This window comes from Oncorhynchus masou, chromosome 12, assembly GCF_036934945.1.
Source record: "Oncorhynchus masou masou isolate Uvic2021 chromosome 12, UVic_Omas_1.1, whole genome shotgun sequence".
In the NCBI taxonomy this organism is placed as follows: Eukaryota; Metazoa; Chordata; class Actinopteri; order Salmoniformes; family Salmonidae; genus Oncorhynchus; species Oncorhynchus masou.
This window is the reverse complement of record NC_088223.1, coordinates 37239340-37249394: the sequence shown is the minus strand read 5'-3', so window position 1 is coordinate 37249394 and position 10055 is coordinate 37239340.

Here is a 10055-nt window from a genome sequence, read left to right as displayed (position 1 = left end):
TATAGATTATAAACAATGGACAATCGTGCTAGGGGGTACAATATTACATTACAATTACACAAGGACCTTAAGGGAAATACATACACTTACAATTCTAACAGCTTTTTTGTTAGTAGAGTATTTAACTGTCTTAAAATACAGTTCAATTTATTTTTGTAGGGTAAGAAAATGTGTTTTTTTGTTTGTAAATTTACATTTGTGTATATGAAATTTGGCCAAAAGAATAATTAAATGAATTACATAAAAATGTTTTAGCTTATTTCTATCGTATGTAAAGAATCCAAGCAGTACATCTCTCCACAATAGTGTAAAATCGTCATAAATGTGTTCAATTATAAATCTACTGATGTCTTGCCACAGTTTTCATGAATACAATGCCAAAATGCCAAAAAAGATGCAACACTGTTTCTGGGTGGTCATTACAAGAGGAGCAACTTGAGTTGATGTTTTCTTCAAACTTCTTCATATAGTGATTGGCGGGATAATATTTATGAATAATTTTAAAGGAAACTTCCTTAAATTTTGTTAACAAGTAGGTATGTGTGTGGCAACATCCAAACTTTTTTCCAACAGATATTATCAATAAATCCATTCCAATAAGGCATGACATAAGGTATAGATACAACATCCTGCTGAAACAAGGATCGTATCGCTCTGTTGTTGAATGGACCAAAATAGAAACAAATCTTTCCACTGATGAGTCAACAGGGTCAATAGAAGGTAGGCTCTGAGGGTCAGGTCTTGACACGTTCCTGAATAACAGAGCAACACCTGAGGGAATGGCGCCTAAACAATTGCAAAATCTTTAGGTTAACAGGGACCTTGTAAAGTGATAAGAATTCCTTATAACTGAGTAAAAGACCCTCTGCATTTACCAGTTGGCTCACCAATAGGATATTATTTCGGAATCAATATTCTAAAAACAAAGAAGTATTTTTTTACAAATATGCCGATTATTCCATATATAATATCTGCGTGGAGAAAAATTGTGTTTATAAATTAAGAACCATGACAACAAAACCTGCTGATGAAAAGCAGAAAGTTTCACTGGAATTTTGTCAATATTATAATTGCAAAACAACATGAAGTTAAGGCCACCAAAAGTAGAGAAGACATGATGAGGAATAGAATTCCAGATAGAAGTGGGTCTTCTTAGGAATTGTTTTATCCAATTAATCTTATAAGTATTATTTACAGTAGTAAAGTCCAGAAAATTAAGTCCACCCTTCTCATAAGTGTCCATTACAACAGTTTTCCTAATGTAATGGGTATGGTTTCTCCAGAGAAAGTTGAAAAGCATCTGGTCTATCTCCTTGCTTATTTTACTGTCAAGATATACAGTGGGGCAAAAATGTATTTAGTCAGCCACCAATTGTGCAACTTCTCCCACTTAAAAAGATGAGAGAGGCCTGTAATTTTCATCATAGGTACACGTCAACTATTACAGACAAAATGAGAAGAAAAAAAATCCAGAAAATCACATTGTAGGATTTTTTAATGAATTTATTTGCAAATAATGGTGGAAAATAAGTATTTGGTCACCTACAAACAAGCAAGATTTCTGGCTCTCACAGACCTGTAACTTCTTCTTTAAGAGGCTCCTCTGTCCTCCACTCGTTACCTGTATTAATGGCACCTGTTTGAACTTGTTATCAGTATAAAAGACACCTGTCCACAACCTCAAACAGTCACACTCCAAACTCCACTATGGCCAAGACCAAGGAGCTGTCAAAGGACACCAGAAACTAAATTGTAGACCTGCACCAGGCTGGGAAGACTGAATCTGCAATAAGTAAGCAGCTTGGTTTGAAGAAATCAACTGTGGGAGCAATTATTAGGAAATGGAAAAAGCCTACCATCAGTAACACACTACGCCGCCAGGGACTCAAATCCTGCAGTGCCAGACGTGTCCCCCTGCTTAAGCCAGTACATGTCCAGGCCCGTCTGAAGTTTGCTAAGGAGCATTTGGATGATCCAGAAGAAGATTGGGAGAATGTCACATGGTCAGATGAAACCAAAATATAACTTTTTGTAAAAACTCAAGTCGTTGTGTTTGGAGGACAAAGAATGCAGAGTTGCATCCAAAGAACACCATACCTACTGTAAAGCATGGTGGTGGATACATCATGCTTTGGGGCTGTTTTTCTGCAAAGGGACCAGGACGACTGATCCGTGTAAAGGAAAGAATGAATGGGGCCATGTATCGTGAGATTTTGAGTGAAAACCTCCTTCCATCAGCAAGGGCATTGAAGATGAAACGTGGCTGGGTCTTTCAGCATGACAATGATCCCAAACACACCGCCCGGGCAACGAAGGAGTGGCTTTGTAAGAAGCATTTCAAGGTCCTGGAGTGGCCTAGCCAGTCTCCAGATCTCAACCCCATAGAAAATCTTTGGAGGGAGTTGAAAGTACATGTTGCCCAGCAACAGCCCCAAAACATCACTGCTCTAGAGGAGATCTGCATGGAGGATTGGGCCAAAATACCAGCAACAGTGTGTGAAAACCTTGTGAAGACTTACAGAAAACGTTTGACCTCTGTCATTGCCAACAAAGGGTATATAACAAAGTATTGAGATAAACTTTTGTTATTGACCAAATACTTATTTTCCACCATAATTTGCAAATAAATTCATTAAAAATCCTACAATGTGATTTTCTGGGGGTTTTTCTCATTTTGTTTGTCATAGTTGAAGTGTACCTATGATGAAAATTACAGGCCTCTCTCATCTTTTTAAGTGGGAGAACTTGCACAATTGGTGGCTGACTAAATAATGTTTTGCCCCACTGTACATATAAGGTTCACATATGGGAAAAATCATCAAAATCAATTGTAATTTAATACACCCTTTCCTGACTTAGTGTGGTGGAAATGACATTTCATATAAAACAACAGATGGAAAATTCCATTAAACATTGTCACAGTTGTACATGTTTAATTTTGTTGAAGATATAGAACAGACCATTCAAAACCTCAAAAAACAGCATATTTTAGAACAATTTGGGATTCAATACATTAGGCATAAATACACATACAAGGTTGGAAACACTGGTTGACATTATTAAACACATGATTGTTCACTGGAGTCTATTGATTCAGACTCATGAGACAGGTGTGTGCTCATGCAAGATTAGGTTTTGCCCTTAATGCACTCTATTGCTTAACGAGACCAAATTTCCTCACAGACTGCGCCATCAAGCATCACATGCCATTTTGTCTCTGGATGAGGCTCGGGGACAAGCCCAAGCACATTCCCTGGTTGATATCATACTGTACAATGTCCTCTCTCATTGGCCAAAATAATTGGTTGGCTCCCACATGACTTTTGACTAGAGCACAGCTCTCTGCATCAACATCTTGTATAATACCAGGGTAAGGATCTTCATCCTATTTCACAACACACCACTTTCCAATCAGTCCCTCATATATGTCTGCAATGGGCTGATTTGCTCTAGGATATGGCTGTGATGCTGTGCAGGTTGAAGTGGAAGGTTGTGCTTTGTCTGCCTCTGTTGAATTATCACAGTCTGTGGGCCAAAACAATTACATAGATTTGGAGTCATTTGAGGGGCAGATAGGTCATCATTGTGTAGCTGTAAGACTTCAGGTGATTTTGGTGGTGTGTTCCTTGACAGGGATGACTCCATAACCACTCTTTTCTGGATAGTTGATCTTCTGTTACATTGGTTTATTTTCCGTTGCTTCCTTTTTCCCCCTTTTTTTCCTCACTGGGAAAGTTGTGAGATGGGTTTCAGTTCACCACTTTCTTTTGTTTTGAGGTATCTTTTTTCTCTTATCTTATAGGATCTTGTCTGATTTCGTTTTATTTACACTACCTGACCAAAAGCATGTGGACACCTGCTTGTCAAACATCTCATTTCAAAATCATGGGCATTATTATGGAGTTGGTCCACCCTGCGGCTATAACAGCCTCCACTTTTCTGGGAAGGCTTTCCTCTAATGTTGGTACATTGCTGTGGGGAATTGCTTCCATTCGGCCACAAGAGCATTAGTGAGGTCAGGCACTGATGTTGGGCGATTAGGCCTGACTCGCAGTCATTGTTCCAATTCATCCCAAAGGTGTTCGATGTGGTTGAGGTCAGGGCTCTGTGCAGGCCAGTCAAGTTCTTCCACACCGATATAGACAAACCATTTCTGTATGGACCTCGCTTTGTGCATGGGGGCATTGTCATGCTGAGACAGGAAGGGGCCTTCCCAAACTGTTGCCACAAAGTTGGAAGCACAGAATCGTCTAGAATGTCATTGTATGCTGTAGTGTTAAGATTTATTTTCACTGGAATTAAGGGGCCTAGCCCAAACCATGAAAAACAGTTCCAGACCATTATTCCTTCTCCACCAAACTTATCAGTTGGCACTATGCATTGGGGCAGGTAGCGTTCCCCTGGCATCCGACCAAACCCAGATTTGTCCGTTGAACTGAAAAATGGTGAAGCGTGATTCAACACTCCAGAGAACATGTTTGCACTGCTCCAGAGTCCAATGGCGGCTAGCTTTACATCACTCCAGTCGAGGCTTGGCATTGCGCATGGTGATCTTATGCTTGTGTACAGCTGCTCGGGCATGGAAACCCATTTCCTGAAGCTCCAGATGAACAGTTCTTGTGCTGACATTGCTTCCAGAGGCAGTTTGGAACTAGGTAGTTTGTTGCAACCGAGGACAGACCATTTTTACACACTACATGCTTCAGCACTTGGCGGTCCCGTTCTGTGAGCTTGTGTGGCCTATCAGTTCGCGGCTGAATCGTTGTTGCTCTAAGATGTTTCCTCTTCACAATAACAGCACTTACAGTTGACCCGGGGGAGCTCTAGCAGGAGAGAAATTTGATGAACTGACTTGTTGGAAAGGTGGCATCCTATGACGGTGTCACGTTGAAAGTCACTGAGCTCTTCAATACCGGCCAATCTACTGCCAATGTTTGTCAATGGAGATTGCATGGCTTTGTGCTCAATTTTATACACCTTTCAGCAATGGCTGTGGCTGAAATAACCAAATCCACTAATTTGAAGGGGTGTCCACATACACTATATATACAAATATATGTCATTGTCTTCTTCTTGATTGATTTATGACATCCATGTGCTCCACTGTCACTATTCACATCCATGGTAACCAAGAACAAACTTTTGAAACTATGTTATTATCATGTAATTTGTTGTTGTGGTGGTAATGACCCAATTTAAACATTTAAGTGCCTGAGCTTGACCCATATGTTTTTCTGAAAGTCAAACATGTCCTTTTTTATTTTTTTATTTTTTTAGAATACTTTTATTTTTTTGAAGATATAACTTTTTCAAACAATTGTGAGGTCCAAAAGGCTACGCATAGTAGGAATGACCCAACTAACATTAAAAGATGCTACACCAGCTATGTCCATGCCTTTAAAATACAATTTAATAATAATCACATACATAACACGTCCTTGTTTTTGTTTATTTACATTTTTTTTAAACAAAGCCCCGTGGTTTATGATTTCTTAATCTGGTCCTGGCTATTGCTCCCGATGTTTATCTTTTTGCTATCACATTGTATACAAATGCTTTTTCTTAGCTTCGTATTATTGATTGATGGTATGCACATCGTAGAGTGATGCTTAAAGGAACAGGTCCATTTCAGTCACAGTCAAGAAACCCTTTCAACACTCGGTACAGTGATTCATCTCACTGAACAAAAATATAAACACAACATGTAGGATGTTGGTCCCATGTGCTGAAATGAAAGATCCCAGAACTGTTCCATACTCAGAAAAACCTCATTTCTGTGTACACATTTGTTTACATCCCTGTTAGTGAGCATTTCCCATTTGCCATTATAATCCATCCATCTCACAGACGTGGCATATCAAGAAGCTGATTAAACAGCATGATCTTTACACAGGTGCTCATTGTGCTGGGGACAATAAAAGGCCACTCTAAAATGTGCAGTTTTAGTCACACAACACAATGCCACAGATGTCAACAATTTTGAGCAAGCCTGTAATTGGCTTTCTGACTGCAGGATTGTCCACCAGAGAGGTTGCCAGAGAATTGAATGTTACTTTTTCTACCATAAGCCACCTCCAATGTCGTTTTGGAGAATTTGGCAGTACGCCCAACTGGCCTCACCACCGCAGACCACGTTTATGGTGTCGTATAGGCGAGCAGTTTGCTGATGTCAACGTTGTGAACAGAGTGCCACAAAATTGCGGGGGGTTATGGTATGGGCAGGCATAAGCTACGGACAATGAACACAATTGCATTTTATCAATGGCAATTTGATACCGTGATGAGATCCTGACGCCCATTGTCGTGCCATTCATCTGCCGCCATCACCTCATGTTTCAGCATGATAATGCACAGCCTGATGTCGCAAGGATCTGTACACAATTCCTGGAAGCTGAAAATGTCCCAGTTCTTCGATGTCCTGCATACTCACCAGACATGTCACCAATTGAGCATGTTTTGGATGCTCTGGATCGACGTGTACGACAGCGTGTTCCAGTTCCGGCCAATATCCAGCAACTTCGCACAGCCATTGAAGAGGTGTGGAACAACATTCCACAAGCCACAATCAACAGCCTGATCAACTCTATGTGAAGGAGATGTTGCGCTGCATAAGGCAAATGGTGTTCACACCAGATACTGACTGGTTTTCTGAGCCACACCCCTAGATACAGTGACTTAGGAAAGTATTCCAAAAAATGAATCAGCAATCCACACACATTACCCCATAATGACAACGTGAAAACTGTTGTTTTTTTTACATTTTAGCAAATCTAAAAAAAACAGATACCTTATTTACATACACTGCCGTTCAAAAGTTTGTGGTCACTCAGAAATGTCCTTGTTTTGGAAAGAAAAGCAAAAAAATAAAAAAATTGTCCATTAAAATAACATAAAATTGATCAGAAAAACAGTGTAGACATTGTTAATGTTTTACATTACTATTGTAGCTGGAGACGGCTGATTTTTAAAATGGAATATCTGCATAGGCGTACAGAGGCCCATTATCAGCAACCATCACCCCTGTGTTCCAATGGCACGTTGTGTTAGCGAATCCAGGTTTATAATTTTAAAAGGCTAATTGATCATTAGTGTAACGGCAGATTTCCTCCTCTTCGTCTGAAGATCGGACCAAAACGCAGCGTGGTAAGTGTCCATATTGTTTATTATAAAACATAAACTGAACACTAAGAAATACAAAACAATAAATGTGAACATGAACGAAAACCAAACCGAGACAGTCCCGTGTGGTAACAAACACAGACACGGAAACAAACACCCACAAACCAACAGTGAAACCCAGGCTACCTAAGTATGATTCTCAATCAGAGACAACTAACAACACCTGCCTCTGATTGAGAACAATACTAGGCCGAAACAGAAAACAAACATAGAAACACAAAACATAGACTGCCCACCCCAACTCACGCCCTGACCAACTAAATAAAGACAAAACAAAGGAAATAAAGGTCAGAACGTGACAATTAGAAAACCATTTTGCAATTATGATTTCACAGCTGAAAACTGTTGTTAAAGATTAAAGAATCAATAAAACTGGCCTTCTTTAGACTAGTTGAGTATCTGGAGCATCAGCATTTGTGGGTTCAATTACAGGCTCAAAATGGCTAGAAACAAAGACCTTTCTTCTGAAACTCGTCAGTCTATTCTTGTTCTGAGAAATGAAGGCAATTCCATGCGAAGATCTCTGAAGATCTCATACAACGCTGTGTACTACTCCCTTCACAGAACAGCGCAATTGGTCTTTAACCAGAATAGAAAGAGGAGTGGGAGGCCCCGGTGCACAACTGTGCAAGAGGACAAATACATTAGAGTGTCTAGTTTGAGAAACAGAAGCCTCACAAGTCCTCAACTGGCAGCTTCATTTAATAGTAATAGTAAAATACCAGTCAAAACGTCAACAGTGAAGAGGCGACTCCGGGATCGTAATATCTCATTGGATCGGATTCTGCACCAAGAGATTTCTAAACGTCTTTTTCCCAAGGGGTGCTTTCAACAGATACCCCTCGTGAATGACTGCGTTGCAGCTAGCGTTAGGGGAAGACAGTGTGGTCAGTGGAGAAGGCACTGTGGCCTGTGACCATTCCTAGTTGGTTTTCCAATCCATCAATGGGAGTAACCGATCCATCAAGTCTGCTCCAAGTAGCAGGAGTACAGTTTCGAGGCTGTTAACATACACAGGGTGAACGAGCGATACGTCCTGGAAGTGTAGTTTCAGCATGACTCTCAATGTGAGAGGTGAGGTAGTCTGAGTGACCCCTCGAAGTTTAGTGTCGCATCGTTCCACTTTTAACCAACGTTTAGTTGGCTTCAAAGCCCTTTTGAGACAATCGAACAATGTTTGAGAGATGAGTGATATTGTCGCACCCGAATCAATTAGCGCATGACAAGTTAAGCAGTCCTCCAGGACTGTTTCCAGGTATGGCCGTTTAGATTCGTGGTTAGTGGACATATTCCCCACAAAGTGGAGTGGTCGTTCACTATGACGTGATGTGCCATTTCTGTTCAAGGTGGAAGCAGATTGACTTTTCCGATTTTGAGTGGGCTTGGCTTTAACGAACCGTTTGACCTTTTTCTTGACCTTTTTCCACCCGTCAGTCAGGAGCTGCCAGAGCCGCCCGTCAGTCAGGATCTGCCGGAGCCTCCTTTCAGTCAGGATCTGCAGGAGCCGCCCTTCACTCCGGCGCTGCCGGAGTCTCCCGTCTATTCAGGGCCCGCTGCAAGGGTCCCCAGTCCGAGGTCGGCGGCGAGGCGCCACTTAAGTGGGCCAAGACTATGGTGGAGTAGGGTCCACGTCCCGCGCCAGAGCCGCCACCGCAGACAGATGCCCACCCAGACCCTCCACTATGGGTTTCGGGTTTTGCGGCTGGGGCCCGCACCTTTGGGGGGGGGGGGGGGGTACTGTCACGTCCTGACCTTAGTTCCTTTTTTATGTCTCTATTTAGTTTGTTTGGGGCGTGATTTGGGGTGGGCATTCTATGTTTTGTGTTCTATGTTTTATATCTCCATGTATTTGGCCTGGTATGGTTCCCAATCAGAGGCAGCTGGCAATCTTTGTCTCTGATTGAGAACCATACCTAGGTAGCCTGTTTTCCTATTTTGAGTTGAGGGTGATTGTTTTCTGTTGTGTGTCTGCACCAGACAGAACTGTTTTGGTTTCGTTCGTTCACGTTGTTATTTATGCTATTTCTGTGTTCATTAAATAAATATATAAACATACCACGCTGCCCCTTGGTCCTCTCATTCCAACAGCCGTTACAAAAAGCTCATTCATGCTTTAGTCATATTACAATGCTCTACTCTCCGGTTACCCGGCTAAAGAACTAAATAAACTTTAGTTTGTGCTAAACACGGCTGCTAAAATCCTGACTAGAACCCAACAATTTGATCATATTACTCGAGTGCTAGCCTCTCTACATTGGCTTCCTGTTAGGCTAGGGATAATTTTACTGCTGACATACAAAGCATTACATGGGCTTGCTGCTACCTATCTCTCCGATTTGATCCTGCAGTACATACGTAAATGTACACTACAGTTACAAGATGCAGGCCTCCTTATTGTCCCTATAATTTCTAAGCAAACAGCTGGAGGCATGGCTTTCTCCTAAAGAGCTCAATTTTTATGGAATGATCTTTTTATGGAATGATCTATCCATGTGAGAGAGGCACACTCAGTCTCGACTGAAAAGTCATCTCTTCAGTAGGTCCTATGATTGAGTGTAGTCTGGCCCAGAGGTGCGAAGGTGAACGGCAAGGCACTGGAGTGACAAACTGCCCTTGCTTTCTCTGCCTGGCCCTCCCCTCTCTCCACTGGGATTCTGGGGGCTGAGTCACTGGCTTACTAGTGCTCTTCCATGCCGTCCCTAGGAGGGGTACATCACTTGAGTGGGTTGAATCACAGACACGATTTTCCTGTCCAGTTTTGCGCCCCTTCGGACTCGTCCGGTGGAGGAGATCTTCGTGGGTTATACTCAGCCTTGTCTCAGGGTAGTCAGTTGGTGGTCTGTTGATATCCCTCGAGTGGTGTGGGGCCTGTGCTT